The following is a 15267-nucleotide window of genomic DNA, read 5'->3' as shown; positions in this document are numbered from 1 at the left end:
TATATCTGTAATGGGACAGAAGATAAATGCACTAGTAATGTTTATCGTTATATAGTAAGGACAGAGGGATAGAAAGTTTGAAATAATAATAATAATCATCATCATTATTTAAGACTGATTATGCCTTTCAGCGTTCAGTCTGGAGCATAGTCCCCCTTATAAAATTCCTCCATGATCCCCTATTCAGTGCTAACATTGGTGCCTCTTCTGATGTTAAGCCTATTACTTCAAAATCATTCTTAACCGAATCCAGGTACCTTCTCCTTGGTCTATCTCGACTCCTCCTACCCTCTACTGCTGAACCCATGACTCTCTTGGGTAACCTTGCTTCTCCCATGCGTGTAACATGACCCCACCATCTAAGCCTGTTCGCCCTGACTGCTACATCTATAGAGCTCATTCCCAGTTTTTCTTTGATTTCCTCATTGTGGACAACCTCCTGCCATTGTCCCCATCTAATAGTACCTGCAATCATCCTAGCTACTTTCATATCCGTAACGTCAACCTTGTTGATAAGGTAACCTGAATCCACCCAGCTTTCGCTCCCATACAATAAAGTTGGTCGAAAGATTGAACGGTGCACAGATAACTTAGCCTTGGTACCGACTTCCTTCTTGCAGAAGAGAGTAGATCGTAGTTGAGCGCTCACTGCATTAGCTTTGCTACACCTCGCTTCCAGTTCTTTCACTATGTTGCCATCCTGTGAGAATATGCATCCTAAGTACTTGAAACCGTCCACCTGTTCTAACTTTGTTCCTCCTATTTGGCACTCAATCCGCTTATATCTCTTTCCCACTGACATTACTTTCGTTTTGGAGATGCTAATCTTCATACCATAGTCCTTACATTTCTGATCTAGCTCTGAAATATTACTTTGCAAACTTTCAATCGAATCTGCCATCACAACTAAGTCATCCGCATATGCGAGATTGCTTATTTTGTGTTCACATATCTTAGTCTCACCCAGCCAGTCTATTGTTTTCAACATATGATCGATAAATAATATGAACAACAGTGGAGACAGGTTGCAGCCTTGTCTTACACCTGAAACTACTCTTAACCATGAACTCAATTTACTGTCAACTCTAACTGCGCCTGACTATCTATGTAAAGAACTTCAAGTGCTTGCAAAAGTTTGCCTCCTATTCCATAATCTCGTAGAACAGACAATAACTCCCTCCTTGGAACCCGGTCATATGCCTTTTCTAGATCTATAAAGCATAGATACAATTCCCTGTTCCACTCGTAACACTGCTCCATTATTTGCCGTAAGCTAAAGATCTGGTCCTGACAACCTCTAAGAGGCCTAAACCCACACTGATTTTCATCCAGTTTGTCCTCAACTAATACTCGCACTTTCCTTTTAATATTTTACCCACAACGCTGATTAAAGAGATACCTCTGTAGTTGTTACAATCTTAAACGAAATGCAGATAATTTATTGCATGTTCATACGTTTAAAGTTGATAAAATGATCGGAATCCTATACGAGCATGGCATATTTACGGGCTTTGAGTTTATAGGATAGGAGCTGGGTCAGGTACAGCAGCTAGCCGTTGGGGGAGAAGTTAGTCTGAAGTCAACATTCATCTACAGGTGCTGGTTTAGGCATTTATGTATGTTTTCACACCAGTTTGATAAGGTCTGCAAACGCTTAAGTGGTATTCTAGATGTGGTCGAGCTTGTGTCTTGTATGCGATGTCCTTCAGATGAGCATGGGGGTTTAAGAGGACCCTTGCAATAAATCTTATACTTGCATTCGCCTTTTCCGTTACATATTGTACGTGTTTATTCCATTCCATGCCACATTTTAGTATTATCACAAGAAATATAAATAACGCGACGTGTTCCAGTGTTTCGCCACTAAACTTGTAATCAGGTTCTGTCAGATTCTTTCTGTTTCTCACAGGCATTGTCTTTCACTTATCGTTATTTGAAGTGTGCTTCCCTTCATTATACTAGCGAAAATGTCCATATCTTACTGCACTTAATTACGCTAGTTTTATGACAATACTGTTTGTAGACAATAGCATCGACAGCGAACAATTAGAAAGTGCAACTATCAATATATGATAAATTGTGTATATACGTATACAGCGTTTCATGCAAGGCAGGCCACACCTACTACGTAAGCTTCTTGTAAAACTAGAGGAACAGGCTACCAGGCTACACGCCGCTTGTAAATTTCCAACTTAACCTTCCACACTGGATTCTCAAAAAAATGGTTCAAATGGCTCTGAGCACTATGGGACTCAACTGCTGAGGTCATTAGTCCCCTAGAACTTAGAACTAGTTAAACCTAACTAACCTAAGGACATCACAAACATCCATGCCCGAGGCAGGATTCGAACCTGCGACCGTAGCGGTCTTGCGGTTCCAGACTGCAGCGCCTTTAACCGCACGGCCACTTCGGCCGGCACTGGATTCTCTGCAGCCCGCTTAGGTCCCAGTTGCTGTAACTGCTAGTTTCACGCAAATCACTGCAACGGCTCAGACATTCTACCAAGTGCTGACGCTCAGCTCCGAAAAATTTGTCGAAGTCGCAATACTTATTGCCTGCAGCGGAATGCATTTCAAACTCAATACTGCACGAGTCCTGTTCTCTTTCCACCTGCTTCTAGCTTTAACTGGCAAAGGTTTATTCACTGGATCACTATATCCGCTCGTTGATTATTTTTATCCCTCGTTCCAGTTTACGATCTACTCGACAACAACTTGTCACGCACCAGCTCTGCCCGCACACCCTTCTATGGCCGAAAGCACTTGTCAAACGCCATCTGCAAACTGAAAGAAATATTTACGTTTTGCTCAAAAGTCTTATCCAGATTAGAACATTCACGGCCTAACTAAATTTTTGTTGAATTAGTTGGATACTGGAGTGTAAATCAGTAATTTAAGGAAACACTCTCAGATTCATACACATTTATTTCGTAAGCAAAATTTCGTCACCCTTGCAGCATGAGCCAATAAGCTGCCAGCTTCACAAAATACTAAGAAAATGAGTCTACAAGCATACATAGGATACATATTTTTGGTTACTGCAAGACGGCCACTTCTGTTTCGAGCTATTCTCTTTAATGACGCACTAAGTACAAGATTAATGAGAAGTCAGATCTCAACATCACTAATAATATGTTTCATTGAAAATTATGTTCATATACAGTTTTTGAAAGATTCCCTTGTAATGTATTACACTCGTTTGGATCTGAGGTTTATAATGATTTGATTGAAACGATTTTGCTAGTAGGTAATATGGGCGACATTTAAACATAACAAAGTATTTTACTCTAAAATTTAAAACTGTAAGAACAAACTGATTATCTATAGTATCTATTTACATTCTGTACATTAATTTTTTCGTAGCATTAACATCTTTCCGTGGCACAGGTTTATGTGGAACTAAATTCTTTAAATCATAATTATCCATCAACTAATTAGATTTCATGGACTAAGGTATTTTGACACCCTGCATCTCCCTGCTTCTCGTCCATTTTTGTCGTCTTTCGGTCCCATCAGTTTCTCATGTATGACTATGCCTGGCCTTGTTATCAATAGTCCTACAAACTCACAAACACCACACTGTTTAAACAAAATACCACAAGCAAGATCAACTTTCTGGCGTTTATTTGACAATGATACAGCCTCCTCACTCAAATGGCTCTGAGTACTGTGGGACTTAATATCTGAGGTCATCAGTCCCCTAGAACCTAGAACTACTTAAACCTAACTAACCTAAGGACATCACACACATCCATGCCCGAAGCAGGATTCGAACCTGCGACCGTATCAGCAGCGCAGTTCCGGACTGAAGCGCCTAGAACCACTCGGCCCTCCTCACTCAGATAGGTCCTCTTTAGACATCACGAATCCGAGAGCATTTTGCTCCAGTACGCCAGATTAAAAGCCCTGGCTGTATTGGGAAACGTACTCAAATGCCCCGCAAGTACAGTAAACATGTTTACATAATAAAGACTCTACAGTTGAAACGAAGCTTCTGTGCAACAAGAAGTAACAACTTAATAAAAAGTTACCTCAACCTGTTTCCAGTGATTACTTCCTTGTTATTTAGTTTTAACTTGACAGTCTTTTAGACGTCACACTTATTCCCATTTCGTTATCCCCTTCACCCGCTCAAGTTGGCGAGGGCACAGTACCTGTGTAATGTTGTTGCTTTAATTTGTTATGAAGGCGGTGCTGATGGACAAGACCATAAAAGTGGGTTAAAAGCTGTGAGCTATGTGGGGAAGTTAACCTTGCATTACTGCGCAATTGTTTCACCAGGTATCCAGTCTATCTTACCAAATTCCCACCAGACTAACATTAATTATAATCTTTTAATAGTCATACGACAACCGGTGATATATATATATATATATATATATATATATATATATATATATATATATATGTAAAGAGAATTTAAATAAAAAGAAATAAATCAGTTTATATTTGGAAATTTATTTTAACATTGATCATTGAAATTTCAGCATATTAAACTTGATTCATAACTAAACTGGTGCCTTATTTAGGATTGTGAAAATGTGAGTTTGTAATCTTACGGAACACATCAAATATGGAGCCAAGATTGGGAGACTGCATACAACACTGCATTCATAACATAACGAACGAAGAACGTTGAAACATATGCAAGAGGAAATCAACCACAACCAACCGATTCAATTGTCACCCAAAGAAGTTACGTTCGTAGCGCAATCCCGTCCGTCATGTAATTACCACACACTGGTATACTAAATTCATACTAACTCTCTGTGAAATCTTCCCGAAAAGAATAGCTGAGGGCTACTTTGATGATTACACCACATGCTTCACGTGGTAAACTTGGTTTACACAAAGAGTGTAACTCCACAATAATTTTGATAATTAAAATAAATTATATCGAAAAGCAATTTACAAAAGAAAAACCTAGAATTGGTTACTATCGTCTTACTATTAACCTGATGCGTCAAACAATTGTATAAGCACGTGGTACTGGTCTCACAAAGTACAGCCCACGTGGGTTGAACATAAAGAAAAGTTGCTATATTGAAAAATATTGTCAAGACGAGACGTTATAATCTCACTCACATTCGCATTTAAGATTGATGATCTTAGTTAGAGTTACTGATCAACACGTGGTTCCACTCTACTCACAAAGTAGTGAAAAAGCAACTACTGGAAGTATTTTGAACTTCACACTCGAAATACACTGCGTTGCAATTTAAGATAACATTAGATATTTTAGAGCTAAAGATGAAATAAAGGTGATTAAATTTTCAGTTAGGCTGAACTTAAGAACTCCATTGTCCTACAGACTTAGCAGACACGCGCTTAGCCGGAGATCTTACCACTTCAGACGCTCGCCGCGGACGGACTGACCTGGGCCCCTACCGAGTGTGCTTAACAGATAGAAACGGAAGTGACCAGAGAGGCAGCTTCCTATGCCAACATGACAAGGGACGGACAGGACCATACTAAGAATTGAAACCTCTCTGCTTTTAGAAAGCGTAGGTACCTGTTCCGACGTTGGTCCTACTGTTCTCTAGCAGGCGGGCTTGTCTGCTACCATCAAGCATGCAACTAGAAATACATTTGCTCATTCATCCTCTCACACAGAAGGGAAGGGGGATGACAGTATCTTATCATATACAGTATATTAAAGAAAGCGGATGTAGGTTCCGAATGAGACTGTGTGACATGAATTACATATAAACTGTATTTTAAAGTGTAGTAGTGTGACAGATCGTTCTTGTTTATGTGTAAAAGTAACGTGTTTCACTGCTCAGTCTCCTCCCAGACAGTCAGAAACACCACAGTAAATTTAGAAGAGTAATTTATGCCGTAAATGACAACAGATTTAAGAAATTAACATGAAAGGAATCCAACAGAGACCTTTCATCTGTATTTCGTGTAATACTGGTTGCTAAAACAACTAATAACAGTCGTATATAGCTTAGAAATAAGCCCCTTTAACTATTTACAAAGCCGCATTTACGAGAATTATACGTGTTGAATTACATGGTTTGAAGGACTGACGTTATTATTTTCTATGTGTCCGATCAGTAGGTGAGTACGTTTATCTGCTAAAACTGCTGGCATTTGTGCAGTTTGTTACATCTCCTATTTGCAGGCATTGGGATTCGTCCCAGTAAATGAGCGAATCTGGATTAATTATTCAGCAGAAAATAATGGAGCATCAGGATAGCTGGTTCAAAAAACATAATAAGCAGATTGCTATATTGTTCGTAAACGATGAAAATTACACAGATAGTAAATCAGTGAGAAATACTAGCACTGCCTACTGCACAGAATAGGCAATACCTCATAATGATTCTAGAGACCTATCACAGGATTTGCAACAAAGATTTCAGAATAGGTTCTGTACCTCTCGCAGGTAGGGTAATGAACACAATAATCATGGTTTTGATACTAGTCATCTAACAATTTCAAGACTACGTTTTATTACACTGTAAGATTAATTTTCAGGGTCCAAGGATAAGGAAAACTTTCGAAAGAGCAAAGTGACTTCACGAAGATGAGACCTGTGGCGAACCGAACTCCCGACGTACTATCATCACTTGACCTGGCTGTGAGTTGCTGAGAGAAAGAAACGGCGGCATCGGGCGTTTTTACAGGGTCGACTATGGTCACTTACGAGTGACTTTGCAGAGCACTGGATGCCATTAATATTCTCTCCAACATAGTATAATGAGTCGAGATATACTCAATTTCCTCAGTTCACAAACACTTCCTAACCATATCTGTAAAATAGTGTCATGTATTCTCCGCCCTGTGAAATTTCCGCCCAGAAAAGGTCGAGGAAGGGCCCACTAATCCCCTGGGGACGCGAGCTAGCATGCGCAAGCCATACGGTACCAGTCATACTATATGTTGCATGTTTTTTAGGTTAGAGAATTCCCTCCCTAGACCCGACAAGACGCCTCCTGAGACGCGACAAGGTAGGAGTAGGCAAAATGCAACAGGGAATAACAATATTAACCTGCTAATAGTAAACTGCAGGAGCGTCTATAGAATGGTCCCAGAACTGCTCTCATTAATAAACGGTCACAACGCCCATATAGTACTAGGAACAGAAAGTTGGCTGAAACAAGACGTAAACAGTAATGAAATCCTAAACTCAGATTGGAATGTATACCGCAGAGACAGGCTGGACAGTGAAGGGGGAGGCGTGTTTATAGCGATAAGAAGTGCAATAGTATCGAAGGAAATTGACGGAGATCCGAAATGTGAAATAATTTGGGTGAAGGTCACGGGTAAAGCAGGCTCAGACATGGTAATTGGATGTCTCTATAGGCCCTCTGGCTCAGCAGCTGTTGTGGCTGAGCACCTGAAGGATAATTTGGGAAATATTTCGAGTAGATTTCCCCACCATGTTATAGTTCTGGGTGGAGATTTTAATTTGCCGGATATAGACTGGGAGACTCAAACGTTCATAACGGGTGGCAGGGACAAAGAATCCAGTGAAATTTTTTTAAGTGCTTTATCTGAAAACTACCTTGAGCAGTTAAACAGAGAACCGACTCGTGGCGATAACATATTAGACCTTCTGGTGACAAACAGACCCGAACTATTTGAAACAGTTAACGCAGAACAGGGAATCAGCGATCATAAAGCGGTTACGGCATCGATGATTTCAGCCGTAAATAGAAATATTAGAAAAAGGTAGGAAGTTTTTTCTGTTTAGCAAAAGTGACAGAAAGCAGATTTCCGAGTACGTGGCGGCTCAACACAAAAGTTTTGTCTCAAGTACAGATAGTGTTGAGGATCAGTGGACAAAGTTAAAAACCATCGTACAATATGCGTTAGATGAGTATGTGCCAAGCAAGATCATAAGAAATGGAAAAGAGCCACCGTCGTACAACAACCGAGTTAGAAAACTGCTGCAGAAGCAAAGGGAACTTCACAGCAACCATAAACATAGCCAAAGCCTTGCAGACAAACAAAAATTACGCGAAGCGAAATGTAGTGTGAGGAGGGCTATGCGAGAGGCGTTCAATGAATTCGAAAGTAAAGTTCTATCTACTGACTTGGCAGAAAATCCTAAGAAATTTAGGTCTTATGTCAAAGCGGTAGGTGGATCAAAACAAAATGTCCAGACACTCTGTGACCAAAATGGTACTGAATCAGAGGATGACAGACTAAAGGCCGAAATACTAAATGTCTTTTTCCAAAGCTGTTTCACAGAGGAAGACTGCACTGTAGTTCCTTCTCTAGATTGTCGTACAGATGACAAAATGGAAGATATCGAAATAGACGACGGATAGATAAACAATTAAAATCGCTCAAAAGAGGAAAGGCCGCTGTACCTGATGGGATACCAGTTCGATTTTACACAGAATACGCGAAGGAACTTGCCCCCTTCTTGCAGCGGTGTACCGTAAGTCTCTAGAAGAGCGTAGCGTTCCAAAGGATTGGAAAAGGCACAGGTCATCCCCATTTTCAAGAAGGAACGTCGAACAGGTGTGCAGAACTATAGACCTATACCTCTAACGTCGATCAGTTGTAGAATTTTGGAACACGTATTATGTTCGAGTATAATGACTTTCTGGAGACTAGAAATCTGCTCTGTAGGAATCAGCATGGGTTTCGAAAAAGACTGTCGTGTGAAACCCAGCTCGCGCTATTCGTCCACGAGACTCAGAGGGCCACAGACACGGGTTCACAGGTAGATGCCGTGTTTCTTGACTTCCACAAGGCGTTCGATACAGTTCCCCACAGTCGTTTAATGAACAAAGTAAGAGCATATGGGCTATCAGACCAGTTATGTGATTGGATTGAAGAGTTCCTAGATAACAGAACGCAACATGTCATTTTCAATGGAGAGAAGTCATCCGAAGTAAGAGTAATTTCAGGTGTGGCGCAGGGGAGTGTCATAGGACCGTCGCTATTCACAATATACATAAATGACCTTGTGGATGACATCGGAAGTTCATTGAGGCTTTTTGCAGATGATGCTGTGGTGTATCGAGATGTTGTAACAATGGAAAATTGTACTGAAATGCAGGAGGATCTGCAGCGAAATGACGCGTGGTGCAGGGAATGGCAATTCATTCTCAATGTAGACAAGTGTAATGTGCTGCGAATACACAGAAAGATAGATCACTTATCATTTAGCTACAAAATAGCAGGTCAGCAACTGGAAGCAGTTAATTCCATACATTATCTGGGAGTACGCATTAGGAGTCATTTAAAATGGAATGATCATATAAAGTTGATCGCCGGTAAAGCAGATGCCAGACTGAGATTCATTGGAAGAATCCTAAGGAAATGTAATCCGAAAACAAAGGAAGTAGGTTACAGTACGCTTATTCGCCCACTGCTTGAATACTGCTCAGCAGTGTGGGATCCGTACCAGATAGGGTTGATAGAAGAGATAGAGAAGATCCAACAGAGAGCAGCGTGCTTCGTTACAGGATCATTTAGTAATCGCGAAAGCGTTACGGAGATGATAGATAAACTCCAGTGGAAGACTCTGCAGGAGAGACGCTCAGTAGCTCGGTACGGGCTTTTTTTAAAGTTTCGAGAACATACCTTCACCGAAGAGCCAAGCAGTATATTGCTCCCTCCTACGTATATCTCGTGAAGAGACCATGAGGATAAAATCAGAGAGATTAGAGCCCACACAGAAGCATACCGACAATCCTTCTTTCCATGAACAATGCGAGACTGGAGTAGAAGGGAGAACCGATAGAGGTACTCAGGGTACCCTCCGCCACACACCGTCAGGTGGCTTGCGGAGTATGGATGTAGATGTAGATGTAACAATTTCAGTGTTACTAGTTCTGATATTTATTTTTTTTTACGTAGAGAGTTCTTACTAATTAAAATTTAAAAAAATGATTCTATTAATTTATGCAGAAATTTGGTTTAGAACACATACACAGTGACGTTGCCCAAGTGGAGCGCAAAATAAGTAAATAAATAAATAAACAAATAAATTGCGGTCAGGTTTTTAAATTGCCATATGTTGGCTGGTTCAACGCTGAAATTTGTTAAACTTACGTCAGATAAGTACACGACCCAAAGAACATGAAATAAGGCGCAAAAATGACATAGTTCAAGAGTGCAAAACATTGAAGAGACTAACAAAAGTTAAGAATCTATTAAGGAGGTGACTCTTGATAAAACTGAATGACTTAAATAAAACGTAGAAAATCTTGCACATAACTGTCATGCAAAAGAAGACAGTGTATTAGTTGAAGAAAGATCAAATGAAGAAGAATCCAATGAAACTAGTAGTACTATTTTCTTTTCTGTCAGTGACCTTTGTCTTGGGAATCTAACAGTTGAATCATCAAAATAGCAAGCGACAAAAATTTTAAAAACGAACATTACTCATTCGTTTTTGTTTAAGAGACAATGAGACAAAGAAAAGCGTTAACTAACAGTTAACGTGTGACTCCTTCTATATCAGCCACAGAGTGAGAATGTTTTTAGAACTTGGACAGCACATCCAATTAAAAATGACAGTTTGTACTATTTTTGTTGTAATCTCTTTACCACAGGCACGAGTGAACAAGGTATATAAATCTGTTAAAAGTTTTCAAGCGTGGTTGAATTTTTAAACCTTAAAACCTTAGGAACAAGTCTAACTGTAAATAGATACACCTTACCTAGACAGCACCTCAAACAGAAGAATGGTCGTATCTGAATGAGTAAACAAATAAATCATTTTGTGAGGATGGTAATTGGTGAGGATGACAGAAGTGCGCATTGGGTTCCAAAACACATAGCTAAACCACAGCGTAAACGTCAATCTGAAACAGAACAAAATATTCGACTTGTAGGTAACAAAATAGGAAATTAATACAGCTCTGTGTGAGTTCGAAATTGACTACGGCAAATGTCGCCAAGTCATTCAATAACTCAATATTTAAATAGCTCACGAGTCTCATCTTTGCACCATTAGTGTGCGTCTTTCTCAAGTTCATGGGAACTCACAAAAAACAAGTTTACATCCCAATGATATTCTTAATTTTAGCTCAGTGTATGATCATTCATCATTACAACCTACAGAAAACCAATTTTGCGTTTGGTGTTTCATGTCACGTCCACAGATGTGGTCATTAGAGATTCAGATTTCGCTCGGATTGTTGGTTACGGGAGTGGTGGGGGTGGAGTGGGGGGGGGGGGCAGGAAGCTACCATGACCTCTTTAAGGAACCTTCGTAGCACTTGCTTAAACAAGGAAAAGCAAATACAGTAGACTATGGGCGGCCAAATGATTGAGCCCCGATTAGCCACTGCACTAACCTCGCTTGGTACGATAAACAACAAATAGACAGCACATAGAACAAAATAAGACGTCACAGAGACTTTAGAATATTTCAGTACATAAAAAAGATTCGGTTCTTTTACAGCACTAGACAACAATCATTGCCAAGAGGTATATTTTCACAAAGGTGCACTTACTAAATACACGCAAATATTGAGTGACATTATGTTCACACATGTGTAGTGTAGCTTAATTTTAACTGTCAATTTGTAAACACTAATGAGGCATGGGACTAGTGGCGCTTTGGGTTTAGATGCGTTAGAAATCACATACGTACAATTTTAAAAAGAATCTGAGTCCCAGCGCACTTTATCCAGGCTTTGAACTGGCTAAATGGCAAAAGTAATTTAATTGTCATTTAGGCGTGTTTAAAATCAGATTACAAGCTTCGCCAAATTCTTTTATCTTTTTTTGTTTTTTCCGTTTTTTGTATTTTTTTACGATTGCTATTTACATTTCATATATTTTTTATTTATATATGGATACTCTGAGACATTATTTAGTCTAGTTTTTGAAGGTAGGAGATAGCCTTCAAGCAAGTCCTTATCTCACCATCCTCCTTGTACTTTTTCATTTTTTTTCTCCAGCCTTTCATCCCGTTTCACGACAATTTTTTCTTTCTTTTATCTTCCATACTCAGCTGTATTCTCATTAACGCTCACGCTGAATTATCTGCTTCTGTTTTGGTGCAAGTTATTAAATCACTAATTTTAGGATTTGGTTTGGAAAGCATATTATTAATTTTGTTATGCCAGCCCTCTACGGAGTTAGTTGTCCGTTGGAGCCGTTTGTAGCAGCTCCAAAGGCTAATAGGGTTTCCTTCATTTTCCAACCATCTCTCTACAAAATAGTCGAGAAAGTCAGAAAGCCTAGGAACATCCAGTGCCTGTGAATGTATCTGCAGCCAGCCATCACATAGAAACGCCAGCACAGCAGACATGCGAATTTGTTGTCTCACTTTTTCATTTTCTTTATATTCGTGAGTGAGTGAGTGCAAGATCCTGTACTTTACTCCAGAGAGACTTTCTCATGTGGCAATAGCATCCATGCACTGAAGAAGTCGGTAACATATGTATAACAGCAGAAATCGCTGCTGACTGAAAATCTACAGTCACACTTGCAGGGTTCCATTCTGGAATATTATCCAGCACATTTCTGAAAAGTCGGATGTATTTCTCTTTCCTTTTATTTGGCAATAATGCAAATGGGTAGATATTAGTCTCATTTTTATTACTTCCAAAATCTGCTTGTATTGTATATATCTGTGAAAACTGTTTGCTGTAGCATTTGAACGTATCATCCACAAAAAAGTCTCGTTTACTTCTTAGAGCCTCTCTCCCTGCTCTTGCATAAAAACTATTATCCTGTCTCCGGATTTATCGTCACTTAACAGGAAACTGCTGCCATCATTCACAGTTAATAGTTCTGCTTTAAGTTCAATCTCTTCTCTTGTCTCTGGATCCCTCTCGCTTCCCTGCGATTTTGCCCTTTGCTTGTATAACGTCCTCTTCGTTATTCGCTGCTCTGGTATTTTTGTCACAAAGTCGTACCTTCGATTATGCAAGCTACCTATCTCCTCTGAATAGATTTTAAAATGTTGTTGTTGTGGTCTTCAGTCCTGAGATTGGTTTGATGCAGCCCTCCATCCTACTCTATCCTGTGCAGTCTACATTTTATATCCTCTCTACTTCGACCATCATCAGTTATTTTGCTCCCCAAATAGCAAAACTCCTTTACTACTTTAAGTGTCTCATTTCCTAATCTAATTCCCTCAGCATCACCCGACTTAATTCGACTACATTCCATTATCCTCGTTTTGCTGTTGTTGATGTTCATCTTGTATACTCCTCTCAAGACACTATCCATTCCATTCAACTGCTCTTCCAAGTCCTTTGCTGTCTCTGACAGAATTACAATGTCATCGGCGAACCTCAAAGTTTTAATTTCTTCTCCACGGATTTTAATACCTACTCCGAATTTTTCTTTTGTTTCCTTCACTGCTTGCTCAATATACAGATTGAATAACATCGGGAAGAAGCTACAACCCTGTCTCACTCCCTTCCCAACCACTGCTTCCCTTTCATGTCCCTCGACTCTTATACCTGCCATCTGGTTTCTGTACAAATTGTAAATAGCTTTTCGCTCCCTGTATTTTACCCCTGCCACCTTCAGAATTTGAAAGAGGGTATTCCAGTCAACATTGTCAAAAGCTTTCTCTAAGTCTACAAATGCTAGAAACGTAGGTTTGCCTTTCCTTAATCTAGCTTCTAAGATAAGTCGTAGGGTCAGTATTGCCTCACGTGTTCCAACATTTCTACGGAATCCAAACTGATCTTCCCCGAGGTCGGCTTCTACTAGTTTTTGCATTCGTCTGTAAAGAATTCGCGTTAGTATTTTGCAGACGTGACTTATTAAACTGATAGTTCGGTAATTTTCACATCTGTCAACACCTGCTTTCTTTGGGATTGGAATTATTATATTCTTCGTGAAGTCTTAGGGTATTTCGCCTGTCTCATACATCGTGCTCACCAGATGGTAGAGTTTTGTCAGGACTGGCTCCCCCAAGGCTGTCAGTAGTTCTAACGGAATGTTGTCTACTCCCGGGACCTTGTTTCGACTCAGGTCTTTCAGTGCTCTGTCAAACTCTTCACGCAGTATCATATCTCCCAATTCATCTTCATCTCCATCCTCTTCCATTTCCATAATATTGTCCTCAAGAACATCGCCCTTGTATAGAGCCTCTATATACTCCTTCCACCTTTCTGCTTTCCCATCATTGCTTAGAACTGTTTTTCCATCTGAGCTCTTGATATTCATACAAGTGGTTCCCTTTTCTCCAAAGGTCTCTTTAATTTTCCTGTAGGCAGTATCTATCTTACCCCTAGTGAGATAAGCCTCTACATCCTTACATTTGTCCTCTAGCCATCCCTGCTTAGCCATTTTGCACTTCCTGTTGACCTCATTTTTGAGACGTTTGTATTCGTTTATGCCTGCTTCATTTACTGCAGCTTTATATTTTCTCCTTTCATCAATTCAATTCAATATTTCTTCTATTACCCAAGGATTTCTACTAGCCCTCGTCTTTTTACCTACTTGATCCTCTGCTGCCTTCACTACCTCATCCCTCTTCTTCTACTGTGTTTCTTTCCCCCCTCCTTGTCAATTGTTCCCTTATGCTGTCCCTGAAACCCTGTACAACCTCTGCTTTAGTCAGTTTATCCAGGTCCCATCTCCTTAAATTACCACCTTTTTGTAGTTTCTTCAGTTTTAATCTACAGTTCATAACCAATAACTTGTGGTCAGAGTCAACATCTGCCCCTGGAAATGTCTTATTATTTAAAACCTGGTTCCTAAATCTCTGTCTTACCATTATATAATCTACCTGAAACCTGTCAGTATCTCCAGGCTTTTTCCATGTACACAACCTTCTTTTATGATTCGTGAACGAAGTGTTCGATATGATTAAGTTGTGCTCTGTGCAAAATTCTACCAGACGGCTTCCTCTTTCATTTCTTAGCCCCAATCCATATTCACCTACTATGTTTCCTTCTCTCCCTTTTTCTACTGACGAATTCCAGTCACCCATGACTACTAAATTTTCGTCTCCCTTCACTACCTGAATAATTTCTTTTATTTCATCATACATTTCGTCGTCATCTGCAGAGCTAGAAGGCATATAGCCTTGTACTACTGTGGTAGGTGTGGGCTTCGTATCTATCTTGGCCACAATAATGCGTTCACTATGCTGTTTGTAGTAGCTTACCTTCATTCCTGTTTGCCTATTCGTTATTAAACCTACTCCTGCATTACCCCTATTTGATTTTGTGTTCATAACCCTGTAGTCACCTGACCAGAAGTCTTGTTCCTCCTGCCACCGAACTTCACTAATTCCCACTATATCTAACTTTAACTTATCCATTTCCGTTTTTAAATTTTCTAAACTACCTGTCCGATAAAGGGATCTGACATTCTACG

Source organism: Schistocerca serialis, chromosome 2 (assembly GCF_023864345.2).
Source record: "Schistocerca serialis cubense isolate TAMUIC-IGC-003099 chromosome 2, iqSchSeri2.2, whole genome shotgun sequence".
Classification (NCBI taxonomy): domain Eukaryota; kingdom Metazoa; phylum Arthropoda; class Insecta; order Orthoptera; family Acrididae; genus Schistocerca; species Schistocerca serialis.
Note: the sequence above shows the minus strand (reverse complement) of the source record.